Source organism: Eurosta solidaginis, chromosome 5 (assembly GCF_040869045.1).
Source record: "Eurosta solidaginis isolate ZX-2024a chromosome 5, ASM4086904v1, whole genome shotgun sequence".
NCBI lineage: Eukaryota > Metazoa > Arthropoda > Insecta > Diptera > Tephritidae > Eurosta > Eurosta solidaginis.
In genome coordinates, this window is record NC_090323.1 from 2101414 (window position 1) to 2120011 (window position 18598).

Genomic DNA, 18598 nt, shown 5'->3' on the forward strand with positions numbered 1-18598 from the left:
CTTTAGCAATTTATGCGAATATAGAATTCAGTTTACAATGTGTGTACTAAGCCTATAAGTTTTAAAAAATTTTTCATGTTATCTGCAAAATAGCACTTTAGGAGCGCCACATAAATGGTCTTAACTTTTATTGCTTATTACAATTACAATAACCAAAATATCTATGTGTGTATGCTGTATGAGCGAGCATTAAAATCAGCGTTGCATGGCTTTGGTATAAAGTCCAATGAAATTGCGTCTTAATGCATTTAATATGTGAACAGATTCCATCAATGACGTTTTATTAATTAAATCAGGTTAAAACAACTAAGGAAGTCTAAGTTCGGGTGTAACCGAACATTACATACTCAGCTGAGAGCTTTGGAGACAATATAAGGGAAAATCACCATTTAGCAAAATTAACCTAGGGTAACCCTGGAATGTGTTTGTATGACATGAATTTCAAATGAAAGGTATTAAAGAGTATTTTAGAAGGGAGTGGGCCTTAGTGCTATAGGTGGACCCTTTTTAGATATATCGCCATAAAGGTGAAACAGGGGTGACTCTGGAATATGTGCTGTACAATATGGGTATCAAATTAAAGGTATTAATGAGGGTTTTAAAAGGGAGTGGGCCTTAGTTGTATATATGAAAGCGTTTTCGAGATATCGACCAAAATGTGGACCAGGGTGACCCAGAACATCATCTGACGGGTACCGCTAATTTAGTTATATATGTAATACCACGAACAGTATTCCTGCCAAGATTCCAAGGGCATTTGATTTCGCCCTGCAGAACTTTTGTCGTTTTCTTCTACTTACTATGGTAGGTGTCACACCCATTTTACAAAGTTTTTTCTAAAGTTATATTTTGCGTCAATAAATCAATCCAATTACCATGTTTCATCTCTTTTTTCATATTTGGTATAGAATTATGGCATTTTTTTTAAATTTTTCGTAATTTTCGATATCGAAAAAGTGGGCGTGGTCATAGTCGGATTTCGGCCATTTTTTATACCAAGATAAAGTGAGTTTAGATAAGTACGTGAACTAAGTTTAGTAAAGATATGTCGATGTTTGCTCAAGTTATCATGTTAATGGCCGAGCGGAAGGACAGATGGACGACTGTGTATAAAAACTGGGCGTGGCTTCAACCGAATCGCCCATTTTAACAGAAAACAGCTAACGTCATAATATCTATGCCCCTACCAAATTTCAAAAGGTTTGGTAAATTTTTGTTCGATTTATGGCAATGAAAGTATTCTAGACGAATTAAATGAAAAAGGGCGGAGCCACGCCCATTTTGAAATTTTCTTTTAGTTTTGTATTTTGTTGCACCATATCATACTGGAGTTGAATGTTGACATAGTTTACTTATATACTGTAAAGGTATTAAATTTTTTGTTAAACATTTTTTTTTTAAGTCGGCGTGTTCGTAATCCGATTTTACAAATTTTTCCTCGGCACACATATAGTAATAGGATTAACGTTCCTGCCAAATTTCATCATGATGTATTCAACGAATTCCAAATTCCAGCTTGAAAAACTTTGAATTTGCCTTTTTTTAAAAGTGGGCGATGCCACGCCTATTGCCCAAAATTTTACTAATTTTCTATTCTGTGTCATAAGGTCAACCCGCCTAACAAGTTTCATCGCTTTAGCCGTCTTTGGTAATGAATTATCGCACTTTTTCGGTTTTTCGAAATTTTCGATATCGAAAAAGTGGGCGTGGTTATGGTCCGATTTCGTTCATTTAAAATAGCGCCCTGAGATGTGTGCCCAGGAACCTACATACCAAATTTTATCAAGATGCCTCAAAATTTACTCAAGTTATCGTGTTTACGGACGGACGGACGGACATGGCTAAATGAATTTATTTTTTCTCCCAGATCATTTTGATATATAGAAGTCTATATCTATCTCGATTACTTTATGCCGTAACAGATTACCGTTATGCGAACAAAGTTAATATACTCTATGAGCTCTGCTCAGCTGAGTATAAATAGTATGAGACTATAAGTAATTATCCTACTTTATATTAAGTCAGTTCGTACTTCACAGTACTTAAATTTTAATTACAAAGAGAATGTGTTTCTTTTTATTTATAATGCTAACATTTAATATTTATTTAACAATTTTCAGAAAGCTACAAGTTTGTTATTTTAGCCCTAAACTTTGCGTGTTTAGACAAGTTCTGAGACACAACGCAATTAAAAGTAAATATCACTTGCTCATCAAATAATTTTAGAATAAATTTGCTAACCAATTTCATAAATTTTTCTTGGAAGAGTTTTGCTATCGAAACACAAACTGATTAGGCCAAAAAACGTACAGATATGCATGTAGATTTAACGCTTAATAAAAACAAACTAAAAATTTAATGAAATTGCCATATCAGCAATTAGATTTTATCTCTTAAGTGTTTAGAGGGTAAAAAAAAGTGACGGAAAAAAATTAAAAAGTGTAAGCACATATTTAAACTCAACGCCTGCACTTGGCAAGGTTGGTCGATAAAAGCAAGGTTAGAGTTTTGATAGAGATTTACACGATAATCTTTTACAATACCAGTATTATTTGGGTTTTTTCTGTATATGCCTTTTATGTTACGTTATACCATTTCGGTGTTAAGTTTAATCCGATTTCTAAAATTGTAAGCCCTTCAGGGAGAAGACTAGACCCACCATTAAGTACATCGAAATGATCATGATGACGAGCAGAATGGATTAAACTATGCCCATCTATCTGTCTGTCGTCGTTCCCTTTATCTGTTTGAATGCAAACTCGTGCCAAAATTTTTGAGATATCTTGATGCTATTTATGAGCGGGTTTATTTGTGTGGCCGATTGATCATTTGTCGGAACCGACCGAATCAAACCACTAAATCATATGTCTCCCACACAACCGATCGTTCAGTGGTCTTACGTAATTTCTTCCTCACTTTAACAGCTTGAACCTTGAAACACCAAAGGATGCTTACATACAAGGATGAAAAAATCATCATAATCGGTCGTATATATAAACTACATATATCTCATGCGAATGATTGTTCAGATTTTGAAATTTCATTCTCTATAATTCCGCTCCATACATGATATATCCAAGATTTTTAGCCGTTAGCTATGCCTACAATTAAGACTTTCAAATAGTGATGGCTCGGGCCGCCATGTCTAAGTTACTGCATGATTTTAATTCCCAATTTCGGACAATGTTTATAAAGCTTTTTAAAATTCGCTTTATTGTATGTTTAATTGAAGAATAAATTAGCACTTTGACAGCACTTTGTATATATTTAATAACGAAAAAAAATTTTACTTTAGTTCGTGACGGATGAGATGGGTTTCATGAGTTTGTGAAAAAAAAATTGATGACATTTGGTGAAACCAAACTCCGAGCGGATTTGTGTTTCCGCTTCAAGGATCAAGGATTCAGAGATCAGAATACCATGCGCTCCAATTTTTTACGGGTGGTGTGTCTGCAGTGGAATGACCCTAAATTTTTTAAACTTTGTTTTATTAAGTCAAGTGAATTACCCAATACATAAACAAAATAACACCTTATTTGCCTTTAGAAATAATTTTTTATAGGTGAATAAATGAACATTCGATATCTACACGTCCGCAAGTTCACTCCCTAATTTGAGAGTATAAAGTCGCCTTATTTATGCGCAAGTCTCCAATTTTTGTTTCTCATGAAATCATCATAAAATAAATAAAATTGAAGCGATTAAGGAGCCTCCTTTTAGTAGTGGCAACACTAAAATTACACTGGTCAATAGTGATTTTGGTGCAGCTCTACTTGTAACCAAATTTGGTAGTACTCGGTAGCCTGATAAAAACTGTATACTTACTTTTTTAATGCTACATACAGATTTCTAGATAGGGTCAAGAACCCCTTTTTAAGAGGTTAAGGCATGTTTGGCCCCATAACTTTGTTTCTGTTTATTCTATCAACACAGTTTTGATGTCGTTGAAAACAAGTTGTTAATATATCTTCATAAGCGTCAAAGAAATTGTAAAAATAATGTGAAAAATTCAATTTTTTGTTAAATTTTTTTCATTTTTAATCACGGTTTTCTCGAATAATTTGTCAACCAGTGCATATGTAAATCATTTTAAAACAATCTCCTGTTAATTCTGTTTACAAAGACATATAACTTTTTTATATCCGCGTAGATCTTCCTAATATATTCTATTTTAATAACTTTTTACTGTGAAAAAAAAGTTTTTTGTTATATATTTTATTATTAACTTTTTATTTACATAAAAACTTTCGTTTACGTGATTTTCGTGAATGAGGTATGGCAAGACAATCACGTTGCATTCCTCAGCAGTATTCAGCCATCATATGCTGATCCCATCGGCCTTGGTACCTCTCTTCCATAGTTTTTAGGTCCTGGTGAAACCGTTCGCCTTGTTCTTCGCTATAGGAACCAAGATTCTCCGGAAACTGGTCAAGGTGGCTGTGGAGATAATGGACTTTGATGTACATGTTTCATCCTAAGTTTTTGTAATTCTCTAGCATGTTCTTAACAATATCAGAGTAGTTACTTGACTTGTGATTTCCCAGAAAGTTCTTAGTAACTTCAACAAACGAATTCCATGCAAGCAGTTCCAACCTGGCCATTGAATTTGAAAAATCAGTATCTTTTATCAACATTCCTATCTGTGGGCCATCAAAAATACCCGCTTTTATTTTTTCTATGCTTAGACTAGGAAATTTTCTCGTTATGTAAACAAAACATTGCCCATTTTTATCTAACGCCTTCACAAATTGTTATTTTAGACCCAGTTTAATGTGTAAGGGTGGCAAAATAATTGAATCTCTTGTAACTAAAGGTGGGTTTATCAAATTCTGCTTTCCCATTTCCAACATCTCACGTACAGGCCAGTCCCTTTCTGTCCAGTGTTGATGCTTGGCACGACCATTCCACAGGAATAAAAACATGGGTATTTGGTGTATCCACTTTGTTGTCCTAACAAAAAGTTAACCATCTTTAGATCTACACAAATACTCCAATTATGTTCGTTATACTTGAACTTGTCTAAAACAAGTGCAATATTTTGATATTCTTCCTTCAATTTAGTTGAATGAGCAATGGGAATTGAACCATATTGTTTGCCATTGTGTAAAAGAACACACTTAAGGCTTCGTTTAGAGCTGTCTATGAAGAGACGCCATTCATTTGGGTGGTATTCTGAAAGACCCATTTTGAGAAGGAGGCCTTTCACATCTGAACAAAAAACTATATCATTTTCCGAATTAAAAAATGGCAGCAAGTCTTACTCTCTTGTACGGTAGAGAGTCACTTTCGTACCTGCAGCCAATAAGTTTTTTCTTTTAATCTAGAAGCCAACACTTCTGCAGGTTCCTTAGATAATTCAAGATCCCTTATTAGATCGTTTAATTCTACTTGGGTAAAAGTTGTTTGCTCAGTAGACGCTATTTCTTCGATATCACTATCGCTAGACACTTCACAATACGATGATTCACGGGTAGAGTAAACTGTTGGAACAGGTGCTTCCTCTGAATGTGGTAAAGGTCTCTTAGCGGTTTGGATATATCATTTTTTTTACATTACATAACACCACGCAAATCGACACAGCAGAAGTAACAGTCATCGAAGTGATTTGTTTGTTCTCTCCATTGCATAGGCACCCCGAATCTCATATGGCTTCTTTTACCATTGACCCATTATCTCAAGTGTTCACAGCACATTTTGCAAACTATTCGAGGTATCCACGGCTTGTTTTTGTCTACAACTTGCAATTTAAAGTACAAAAAATAAGCACTTTTTATAAAATCTGTTATAATTTTCCTGCATTTTTGGACTGTGTATTCCCCACAAATGTAGCAAAACACATTTGGGTCATTGACACACCTACCTCGTGATGAAGACATGATATTGAAATTTTTTTATTTATTTATAGAAAGGCACTAACACATGAAACCGCGCTCCCGAAAGTACTATTTACAGAAAATTTAAAAAATAAAGGGGAAGGAAAAAATTTTTATAAAATATATTTTTTTTTCACAGTAGAAATGTACTAAAGTAGAAAATCCCAGGAAGATCTACGCGGATATAAAAAAGTTAAATGTATTTGAAAACAGAATTAATAGGAGATTGTTTCAAAATAATTTACATATGCACTGGTTGACAAATTATTCGAGAAACTCGTGATTAAAAATGAAAAAATTTAACAAAAAATTGAATTTTGCACATTATTTTGGCAATTTCTCTGACGTCTGTGAAGACATATTAACAACTTGTATACCGATAGAAGTGCCGAAACGTACTCTTTTCAACGACATCAAAACTGTGTTGATAGAATAAACAGAAACAAAGTTATGGGGCCATACATGCCTTAACCTCTTAAAAAGGGGTTTTATCAGGGTACCGAGTACTACCAAATTTGGTTACAAGTAGAGCTGCACCAAACCAAAACCCTTATTTTGTTGACCTGTGGTATTCATAATAAAACCATTCATACTTAAAATACACCAGCACACGTATATATATATATAAATATGTATGTATATATTTATATGAGTCATGAAACAATCATGCTAATTAAACGGGGATATACTTTAATTTTATTATGGAACCAATGAATAAATCTAAAAAAAAATCTAAATTCTGTAACACAAAAATACATTAGACGGTACAGAATTTTTTTTTTTAACGGGGTAAGAACATAATTTTTTATGGTATATAGTGTGCCTGCGTGATGTAGACGATCTGTTGTGGGAACAAGTAATATCAAAGCACTTGGTAGGGTAAGGGTTTAACAAACACTTAGAATGTATTTCTGTAATGAAAAGCTCCTCAGCATAATTTACCTGTCTGGCAAATGTCATATGGAATGAGCATTAAAGATGTAGGTCCGCAAATATGTAGGAAAGATTTAAAAAAATATTATTAGAACAGAGGCGTAGCCTTAATATCCTCAGAACTACACCGCGCCCGCCAAAATTATTATATTGTTTATATTTCAGTCTCCGTATCACATAGTATTTTCGTTTCATTTTTATAGAAAACTTATTCGCAAAGTGATTGGCACAGATGTTGCTACGCATCCTAACGTGATGATTTAAATACATAGTGAGCCAAAACTGGTTAAAGGAGCATGTTCTATACTTGATTTCATCAAGTTTGCTAGATCCATTTACGATTGACATTTCCTCAGCGCCACACAGTAGAACAAGGCAAGGACAGAAAAATAAGTCAGTGTAGACACGAGATCTAATTATTGCAACCTGCAAGGTTATTTGTTCGAGATGAAATGAATGAATTCTGTGAAATTTCTGCACAACAGAAGCACATTTTTTTTGAGTTGCGTAAGTTTATAGATATAGAAAATATTTTGCGGCTTCACACGCACATTCTAATGTATGCACTTCACACCAATTCTGTAGCTATTAGATTATCACTTTCATAATTGCACGATTTAGACAAAAAACTTGTTAAATGATAAACCATTAATAAATCTCGAAACTGTTGCTATTCAGACTGAAATTTGGATACTCATACGCCGTGTCATTCTTTTGTTGTCGTGCGCATGCGCAATGGTACAAATGGGCATGCAAGAAACCAAAGAGCTAATTAACATTTACGTAAATGAGCTGCAAAGAATATAAACATTTGAAGTGTGAAGAGAGAAAATTATTAAAATATTTTTAAAATTAAATCTCTAAAAACAGATTGCGTGACGCATCTGTTTATTGGTTTGTATGTAATGCACGAAGTGGCAAATAACTAAGTAATTTAGCAGTCTCAGATGAAATTATATATGTTAGTGTGTCTGTATGCAACATATATACATATTAGGCCGGGTCGATTTGTGGGGAGGCAAAAAAATCGCCCTTTGCTCTATGAAAATCATATTCTAGGGATCAAAATAAGAAACTTTGCCGAAACAACCATACCTCTAAAACGAATTCTGATGTTCCCCCCTTTGGGTCGTAGGGACAAATTTTGAAAAATCTCACTTTGAATGCCTAGGTTTTTTCTTTTTGGAGTTTATTTTTCTCTTTAGAAATTTATTTAGTCAGAACATATGTAAATGAAAAAATGAATTTAACTTAGTAATAGAAAAGAAATTAAAAAAACTTATTAGAAATTAGCGTTTTTACAACCCCCTTTTAAAACCAAGGCATCACTGTGATGCATTTGCATGTCGTAAACATAGTTGTGTGGGTTTTTTATTCAACCGTTTTAAAAAATGAAGGTCTCACTGTGACACAATTGCAGATCGTAAAGTTGCTTGTGTTGTTTTTTTAAGCCACCACAAGACACAGCAGGTATAATTGAAATTGCCCCTACCCAAAAGTTCGACCCAAAGGGGTGGACATCAAAATTCGTTTTAGAGGTATGGTTCCTTCGGCAAAGTTTCTTATTTTGATCCCTAGAATACGATTTTCACAGAGCAATTAGCGATTTTCAAATCGACCCGCCCTAATACATATATATATTTAAATAAACAAATCAGTATAACGCTTAAAGCATCAAGTCAATAACCGCTTTTTATTAATAAAAAAATTTAATCAGACAACGAAATGCAGCGTTGGATCGTTTAACTTGTATTACGTGTCAATTAAATGCATTTTTTGTGTGTACATGTATGTATGTGTGCATGCATATACATCGTGTATATATACATACATATATTCACACTTTGAATATCACTTAGTCGAGTTGCGTGTTAAAAAATATGAGCAATCTAAATGCTTAATCGTAGAGATGTAATTTGAGCAGCAACACGCGCCAATCTCATATTAAAAAAATAATATTCACGAAGAGATTTAGGCCAAGATTCTTATTTATGTTATGCTACTTATAATTCCAATTTTTTAACATACAGATGTAAGTAGGCTGAAATTTTGGTGGGAAGCTTTCCATGGCAGAAAATTTTGCTAAAGTATCTTGAAGTTACATTACCAAAACATGAAACCAGGGCCTTCGGTATGGTAGGTTAGCATACTACCTGAATACCACACGGGCCTCCAACCAATAGCACGATCTGTTTGTACAAATGTAGCAATATCAATTTGAGCGAGTGTATATGTTTACATATAACAAAAAAAAAAAAAACCTAGGTAATTTTTTATCACAGTTTTGAGTTTATCTGCGATGCGAAATTTCTTTGTGTGATCTTGTATGGGATTTTATTGTATGCTCGTGTGAGCAAAAGCCTTCAAATGACAATGCCATGATAATAATTCAGTTTAAAAATGAGATACAAAGCTTTCAAGTATAAACCAGTGTTGCCATTTGTGTTTTTCTTATCTACTAAACTACTGAAGTAATTCTTTCTTTAAAAGTTATGTTCTAATGACGCGTGAACCAGATCCGGATAGAAATTTAACATGCAAATGCAACAGCAACGCACGCGGTGATCCTGATATTTATCTGGTTCAATTTCTGATCCGTATAGCAGTTCTGTTCGTTTCGTTTTCTGTAGTAGATTTTTTGACAGCTAACTACTTTTGAGTTGGTAGCACTGAAATAAATATATGTACATATGTGAAAGTATGTAAACAACTTGAAGAAAATGTAAAGAAAATAAATAGTTTGTTTACGTGCGAAACTATTTAAATGTTAATAATTCTATCAGTATCTTAAATTTTTGTGTACATTTCTTCTTCTTATTTTCGACAAAACAGATCTTATATTAGTGCTACCAGCTCTCATTAAGTTGATCCAGATGGTTCCAATGAGATTTCATCGTGCCCACAGCTCGATAAGGTTTAGATTTCAGATTCAGATGGGGCAGAAAATATTTTTGAATACTCTCCGAACTAGTGGAGAACTATCGCATTGAGAGATGGTGATAGTACTCGCAGTGCTTTCAACTGACACTTTTTACTATTTGGTGTACTTCGAAATGGCAACTGTCAGCACTTAGCTGAGCTTTTAAGCGCATTATTAACAGGTTCGGCCGAAGGTGCTTCTGTCGCTGATTCTGATTATTTAATTTAAATTCATATACTTCAGACTTAAGCGCTATTGGTACAAGTTTGGCTACCAATGGTCCGCTCTGCATCCGATTAGCACTAGTCCGGAAGTAGTCATAAAATCTGTATTGCAAGTTTTGGATAATGTCGCGACTGTTTTGGAATTACCTCGGAAGTCCTAAGAATCATATAGAAACTAACTCCGGTTGATTTCCAGATTGTTTCGCTTTCATTTCTACGAGTCCTTTCGCGACTATTCACTTAACATTTCGGAATTGGTTTTGAATAATTTTTGATTATTACGGTATGGTTTTTGCATCATTTGGGGACTATTTCACACCATAGTTTTGTTACTGGCATCAGTTAGGATAAATTCCTAACCATTTCGGAAATGTTTCCTGGAAATGTAAATGTAGTTGTAGCGCGCCATTCCATGTCGTCGAAAGCCCTGAACTCGAGACCCGGGGAAAGAAATATTAAAATTTGTTTGCTCAAAAATTTTCTAAATGAAAAGTCCTCTGGCTTGCAGATGCAAATTGGAGGAGAAGCTTGGCATTAGTCCCTCGGAAATTACTTTTATTTCAGTGTAATTTCGGATTTGGTTGAGGTTTTTTCGAAATAACTTCGGAAATATCTCATGCCCATTTCGAGATTGGTTCTAGGAATATTTTTTGGTTATGTCTTAATAATTTCAGTACTGTTTATTTCTAAAATTTCGGAACTCTTTCAGGATAGTTACGGTACTATTTCAGAACCTTTTCCGAATCATTTGACCTCCTATGTAAAGTTCTGTTATTTCATCTGCGCCTCAAAGAATACCGTAATATAACGGTCAGCAAGCAACAACTGATACATGGGAAACAATAGCAAAATACACCACACGTGGCGATCAAGTGGCTCCTTGCAGCAGGACTGCTCCATATTCTCTTGCTCCGGGAAGGTATCGAATCCAATCCGGGTCCGTCTCCTGACCCCGGTCCTGATAAATGGTTTAAAACGCTTCCCAAGGTAGTCGGTTCTATGTACCGAAGCGACTCGGGATTTTTCCCGACCAAGGACTCATTTCAGTGTAACCCCATTTAATTTGTTGCGTCACTCCCACCCCATCAAGCGGCAATATTGACTGAGGTACCAAAAACGGGCAGTTCATTTTGCAACTCGATTATAACCAAGTAAGATTTATAGATATGAATTTGCTGATTTCACTTCATTCCTTGCAGGTTAGTTGAAGACAGCCCGATCTCTCCTCCTAGTTGACAGAGCTGATGGGGCTTTGTTGGTTGTAGTTACATATAGAGTGGCATTGGAAAAAATGCGGGTTGTTCCCATTCTGTATAGTGACTACCTATTTCGATTCCCTACTCCCTCAGATATATTTTATTCAGAGTTAACTTTTTAATTTTATTGGCGTGACGTAACGACTGCTAAGAGGAATATAATATTCTCTTGGCTGCCAGACCTCGAGACCCGGGGAAAGAAATATTAAAAATTTGTTTGCTCAAAAATTTTCTAAATGAAAAGTCCTCTGGCTTGCAGATGCAAATTGGAGGAGAAGCTTGGCATTAGTCCCTCGGAGATTATTTTTATTTCAGTGTAATTTCGGATTTGGTTGAGGTTTTTTCGAAATAACTTCGGAAATATCTCATGCTCATTTCGAGATTGGTTCTAGGAATATTTTTTGGTTATGTCTTAATAATTTCAGTACTGTTTATTTCTAAAATTTCGGAACTCTTTCAGGATAGTTACGGTACTATTTCAGAACCTTTTCCGAATCATTTGACCTCCTATGTAAAGTTCTGCTATTTCATCTGCGCCTCAAAGAATACCGTAATATAACGGTCAGCAAGCAACAACTGATACATGGGAAACAATAGCAAAATACACCACACGTGGCGATCAAGTGCCTTCTTGCAGCAGGACTGCTCCATATTCTCTGCACCAAGGACTCATTTCAGTGTAACCCCATTTAATTTGTTGCCTCACTCCCACCCTATCAAGCGGCAATATTGACTGAGGTACCAAAAACGGGCAGTTCATTTTGCAACTCGATTATAGCCAAGTAAGATTTATAGATATGAATTTGCTGATTTCACTTCATTCCTTGCAGGTTAGTTGAAGACAGCCCGATCTCTCCTCCTAGTTGACAGAGCTGAAGGGGCTTTGTTGGTTGCAGTTACATATAGAGTGGCATTGGAAAAAATGCGGGTTGTTCCCATTCTGTATAGTGACTACCTATTTCGATTCCCTACTCCCTCAGATATATTTTATTCAGAGTTAACTTTTTAATTTTATTGGCGTGACGTAACGACTGCTAAGAGGAATATAATATTCTCTTGGCTGCCAGTTCGCAAATACCCTATATCAGAAGATTCCAATGTAGGGTGTTTTTTGTTGTAGTTCATACATACAAAACGGCTGAGGTAGTGCTTAATCTTTTTCGAAACAGAACCTGAAGAGGGGACAGGGGGGGTTATTTATTACACATCAATTCCGCTTAAATAAAAATACTTACATTAATTGCTTAATCCCGCTTCAGGTTATGCGTTTTAGACAATTTTCTGCTTACTCTATTTGTTGTTTATTTTCTCGGGTACTATTATTTAGTATGCTTTAACGATGTAATACTTTTTTGTTTTTTCCGCCTCTATCACGATTAACATTAGGTAAGCGACTTTTTTAACCAAATATTGGTTGCCATATTTTTATTCACATTTTTTCTTAGTTTTCGGCTTCAAATATATTGAATTTTTTGTTTTTAACATTGACACTTTTCTGTCAAGATTCAATTGTAGGTTTGAAAATTTCAAATATTTTTACTTCAGATACAAAAAAAATTCACAACACCGCTAACACTTTCAACATGAACTCAATTTCTTTTCTTAACCTTTTATGGTTTGTTGTTGTTTTTGTCTACGCATTCGCAACTGTCACTGTCGTTATAGAAAAGTTGTATTGCCACATGCCACGAATAATTCAAGTTTATCGAATTACGAGCTCAGGACCAAAGTCAGACTCAGGCAGAAGCTACAATCAAATTGAACAAAAATCAACAAAACAATAATAGAAAAATACAAACAATGCTATCAAAAGTAAAAAATAGAAAAAAGAACGCTTCCAGACTCACCGCCAGACATAAAGATGCCTCAAAGTAGGGAAGTAGGTAGTCGCAGTCACAAGCGTTTCGATGATAATAAAGAAAATGTCAAAACAAAAGAAAAAAAGAAAACAATAAACAGAAATGTGAAAACATACGAACATTAGGATGCCCTATAAAAAAATTTGTTTAGTTTTTATTGATATGGGCCAATTTTTTTGCGTATGGCGATCGTGGCAGTCTAATACATACATATATGTAGATTAGGGCAGTCCTTATAAATGAAATAAATTATTTTTTTCCAGGCTCACACACAGATGGTGTCACATGAAATTGTTGTCCCGTTAGAAGATGGTAAATATGGTGACGTACAGTGATTGAAGTTCAGATTGTAATAAATTGAGTCTTTATTGAGAAAACTGAGCTCGAATCCCTGTACATGAGACCTTAACTGTTTCCAATTGGAACCAAAATTTATGCGCGATATTGCCAACTATAAAATTATCGATTTTATTAGAAAACAAAAAATTAAATTAAATTTTAAGTGTTTAAATTTGCCTGTGCGACACCCCTTAACCGTTTGCAAACGGGTCCAACCTTTGTATGTGCTATTTCTGATCTTGGTTTTACCATTTCAAAGTCTGAGATTGGAAAAACTCGTTTATTTGATGTATAAGGATCACCCTGCAGACCGTTATGTAAAGCAGCAAACAGAACAAGTAAGGGCGTCTAAGTTCGGGTGTAACCGAACATTATATACTCAGCGTGAGATTAAATTGTACATTTCATTTCAGATAAATTACTTTTCTACATAACACGTGGCACCGCCCGTTTAAAAAAAATGTCACCCCATTTCCTCCTACAATAAAACTTGATAAGTGAAATATCATTGATTCAAAACTATTTTTTGCTAAGTTATAGCCTATTATTCTAGTCTGCGACCCTTTTAAACTTGTTTTGCTTATATCTAAGTTGCCGTGGTCTTTAACCGATCCCGTCCATTTTTACTAGAAATATGTTCCGCTCCCGAAACATAGAAAATTGCTTAGTCATAAAAGGGGCGGTGCCACACCCATTTTCAAAATTTTAGTGTTTTCCAATTTAATGTTATAAGTCAATTTAGGAAGTAAAATTCTATTGACACAAAGCTCTTTTTCGCTAAGATATAGTTAATTATTTTCGTCTACGACCCTTTGAAAAATCTTTTATATAAAAGTGGACGTGGTCTTTAACCGATCTCGTCCTTTTTTCCTAGAAATATTTCCTGCTGTAAGGAAAATATGTGTACACAATTTCATTACGATATGGTAATTTTTCTTCTGGCTCCCGATACATAGAAAATTGCTTAGTCATAAAAGGGATGGTGTCACGCCTTTTTTAAATTTGAAGTTTTTCGTATTTATTGTTATAAATACACTTGGGAAATGAAATACCATTGATATAAAGTTCTTTTTTTTTGCAAAGATATAGCTTATTTTATTCGTCCACGACCCTTTTAAAAATCTTTTATATAAAAGTGGGCGTGGTCCTGCACCGATTTCGTTAATTTTTCTTCAAAGCATTCCTTATAATAAAGGCAACCCCTCTGCCGAATTTTGTTACGATTAGTTTAAATATTTTTGATTTATGATTAATATTATTTGTAAAATTGATTGTATCACAAGTGGGCGGTGCCACGGCTATTTAAGAAAATTTTTCAAATTTTCATCAGGAGTATCAATATCAGTGGAAGTGTCAAATTTCAACATTCTAGGTGTATTAATTACTAAATTATCAGGTTTTTTGTGTTGTCCAAAATTTTATATATATAAAAGTGGACGTGGTTATCATCCTATTTCGCTCATTTTCAATGCTAATCTATTCTGGGTCTAGATAAGCTAGTGTACCAAATTTGGTGAAGATATCTCAATATTTACTCAAGTTATCGTACTAACGGACGGATGGACAGGGCTCAATCAAATTTTTTTTCGATACTGATGATTTTGATATATGGAAGTCTATATCTATATCGATTCCTTTATACCTGTACAACCAACCACTATCCAATCAAAGTTAATATTCTCTGTGGGCAAAGCACGCTGAGTATAAAAATAGCAGTGGAAATATTTATCAGATTTCGTTTATTAAATTTCATATTCGATATTACAAGAAAAAACTATTATGAAATCGAAATTCGAGAAAGTTTCACGAAAATTTCGAAATCTTTATTTAGAAATCTCTGAATTTTTTTAAGTATGCAGTTCTGTAAACAGCTTTACTACAACAAAGTACAAGTTATTGGTCTCTCAAAATTTACTACGATTTTTGCGAATTTGTTTCCGAAAGGTGTTTAGATCTTTTTTCATTCAATTGTGATTTTATTTTTTTATGAAAGAAAATCTCAAACATACTTAAAAAAGATTTTCAAAAATCAATTCGAGCTTTGCGAGGCCTATTACTTGCACTTTGTGAGACTAAAATTGATTTGGCTACAAAAATGCATACTCAAATAAATTTTGAGAACTTCTAATAAAACGAGATTGGTTTGCAGCGTTTCAGTTACAAAAGTCATGCAAGTTTTTTCTTAAAGCATATGAAATAAAAAAAAAAGAAATTAACTAACAAAATTTAATATAAATTGCCGCTCCTATTTTTCTGAACGCTGCTGCATGCATGAATACAATGGAGCCTGAGATAAGATGGAGTAAATGTAGCATTTGGGTACATAATTAAGCGTCGCATCTGAAAGGCATAAGTAAATATGTAAGAAAATATCTCACACACACTGATAACGAACACAAACATACAAAATAAACAAATATCTAGCTTTGTTATTTTGAATGCTCTGCTGATTAAAAGAAAAGTGAATGCAAATGCGTTTACATGAATATAATTAACTTTACCGGTGAGCACAAAATAACTAGTTACACACTGGTTTCTAAATAACCAAATGCAGTGCGTACTTGGCCACCTGAATTAAACGCATATGGGAGGAAAATTAATATGAAATTTGGAAATAAACTTTAATTAGCGCAAAATCGCAATGACCAAACTAACGAGCTGAGGTACACAAAAACAAAAAAAAAAAAAACCAATAAGATTCACTCTAATTTTTGTTAACCAATTATCTGGCGAAACTATTTTTACAGATCGATCGTTTGGTTATTGTCTGTAGTCATGATGTTTACAGGAAGTCGTTGTAATTAAATTTACTTATGCAGGTAAATGTGTGTGTTTGTGCTGATTTATAGTTCATTTAATTTTGAAACAGAATATTGTCATGCAGCTGTCACATTCTACAAATAATTCACACATTTTTATTTGTTTGTTTACAAAAAATCAGTTACATACAAACATTTACGCGAACAAATGCATTCTTGAGTAAAAAGTGACACTTGTATATTAATTATGTAATTTGTGTTTTAACTAAAATTTTCTTAGTGTTTCAAATATTAAAATTTTTAGTCATAGAGTTTGTTTTTTTGTGCTGATAAAAGTATTCCGACCTTATTTGCGTTTAATGACAGCTCTTATCTAATTTAATTCTAGTCAAAAGAGTTTGACTCATTGAATTAATCTTTTGTGGAAATCTTTCTATTGAATTGACTCAAATTCAAATAATCGGCTATTCAAAACAGGTGCGTATGTAATATTTCATTGATTTTGTTTAATTTGTTTTAGCAAACGAAACGAATTAAAGGCAGGTTGCTGGGACCCTATCTGCTATTTCAATTAATTACGGTATATGCATATATGTATGTGAAAATGTTGTCATATAAAAGCAAGCAACTGCATACATATGTAAATTGTAATTAAGGGGAAGTGCATAATGACCAAACAGGAGCATTAACATTATTTTCGTTTTAGGAAGATTTAATATAATAAATTAATCTATACAAAAGAATTTCAAATTCTGGCTTATACCAAATTTTCTTCGGTAGCCACAAATCTTGGATTCATTAAAAGTGCCGTTGCTCCGTCTTCAGTTTTCTTTTCTGTATTGATCTCTTAGACTTGCTTTTTATACGTTTCATGAACATGAAATGCTATATGAACTTTGGTCCGAAGTTTGTAACGTTGAGAAATATAGAAGATAGACTCACCATTAAGTATACCGAATTGATCAGGGAGACGAACTGAGTTGATATAGCCATGTCCGTCTGTCTGTCCGTATGTCTGTTTGAACGCAAACTAGTCCCTCAAATTTTGAGATATCTCAATGAAATTGGGCACAAGGATGTATTTTTGTATTATATTAGACATTTGTCGGATCCGGTAGGATCGGACCAGTATAACATATATACCCCATACAACCGATCGTTCAGATAAGAAGATTTTGCTCATTCCTGTCGCAATTTAGAAAGTACAAACGTGAAACTCTGCGATATATATTCTAATATACCATAGAAGATATCCTGAAAAAATCACTTTGTTCGGAGCTATATATAGTTATATCCCATACAACCGATCGTTCAGATGGAAAGATTTTTGGCCATTTCTCCCTTAATTTAAAAAGTATAAACGTGAAACTCGGTGATATATATTTTAATATATCATAGAAGATTTTCTGAAAAAATTACTTTGATCGGAGCTATATATAGTATATATCCCATACAACCGATAGTTCAGATAGAAAGATTTTTGGCAATTTCTCCCTTATTTTCCTATATAAAACGTTAAACTTGGTGATATTTATTCTAATATATCATAGAAGATTTCCTGTAAAAATCATTTCCATCGGAGCTATATATAATATATATCCCATACAACCGATCATTCAGATAAGGGGGTTTTTTGCCATTTTTTATTTTGTATTTATCTTAAAAATCGTTTAGGTATGTACATCTGTTCACTATATACTTATTTCTTATCTTATACATCCAATTATTTGGAGATTATGAACGGGATAAGATTATTGTTCAGCCCCATTCATGAAAGGTATGAAGTCTTCGGCACAGCCGAAGACAGTACCGTTCTTACTTGTTTTAAATAACTTATATTTAAAATTTGCCCACAGAGTTAAATGAATGGTTACTGTGGTCACTGCAATTTGTTTTTGTTTGTTGTTAAATTCATTTATTATGTTTGATATTTGTAATTAACGGTGTCTGGCACATTCTAACACAAATGCATTTTATAGCACGTGTTTGTTCAGCACATAACTTTGTGTTTATTTGGTTGTATGTAGAAGTGCAGTTACATTTTTTGTTTGACGCGTACTGAAATTTTTATTAGCGCCTTCTTTTCTGATTTCATTTAATTCTGTAATATTGTATGTATTTTACTGTAATTGTTTATTTTTTTGTCCGCAAATCACGTGTTAAAAATGGCATTTGAGTATAGAAAATAATTGTTTAGCAGCTTGTTGTAATTACATTTTAAATAAGTTTGTAAAAATATAAGACTTTCTGGTCATTAACTTTTCAAACTCAATCTATTAAGCTTATAGATTATAATACATGTACAGCAGTGAACAGAACAACAGCAGTGGCTTTTTTTATTTTCGATAATTCAAGTAAAACTTTTTGTAAATTTTGTAACTAGAAAAAAAAACGAAAAAAAAAAAATTGAAAATTTCGGACTTTTTATACTCAGT

General features: G+C 33.7%; 1 protein-coding gene across 7 annotated transcripts in view; it reads right to left on the reverse strand.

Moving 5' to 3' along the window:
• Nucleotides 1–18598, reverse strand: part of LOC137253694 (cationic amino acid transporter 3) — a 39117-nt gene that overhangs the window by 10080 nt on the left and 10439 nt on the right. The window contains exon 2 of one of the 7 annotated variants that reach the window (XM_067791074.1): nt 12442–12658. The exons of 1 other annotated variant lie outside the window; for it this stretch is intronic. The gene's annotated coding sequence lies outside the window, so the exon portion shown is untranslated. Of the gene's footprint in view, nt 1–12441; nt 12954–18598 lie in introns of all 7 variants that reach the window. 5 more of the 7 variants (XM_067791069.1, XM_067791073.1, XM_067791072.1 and 2 more) reach the window with 5 other exon arrangements.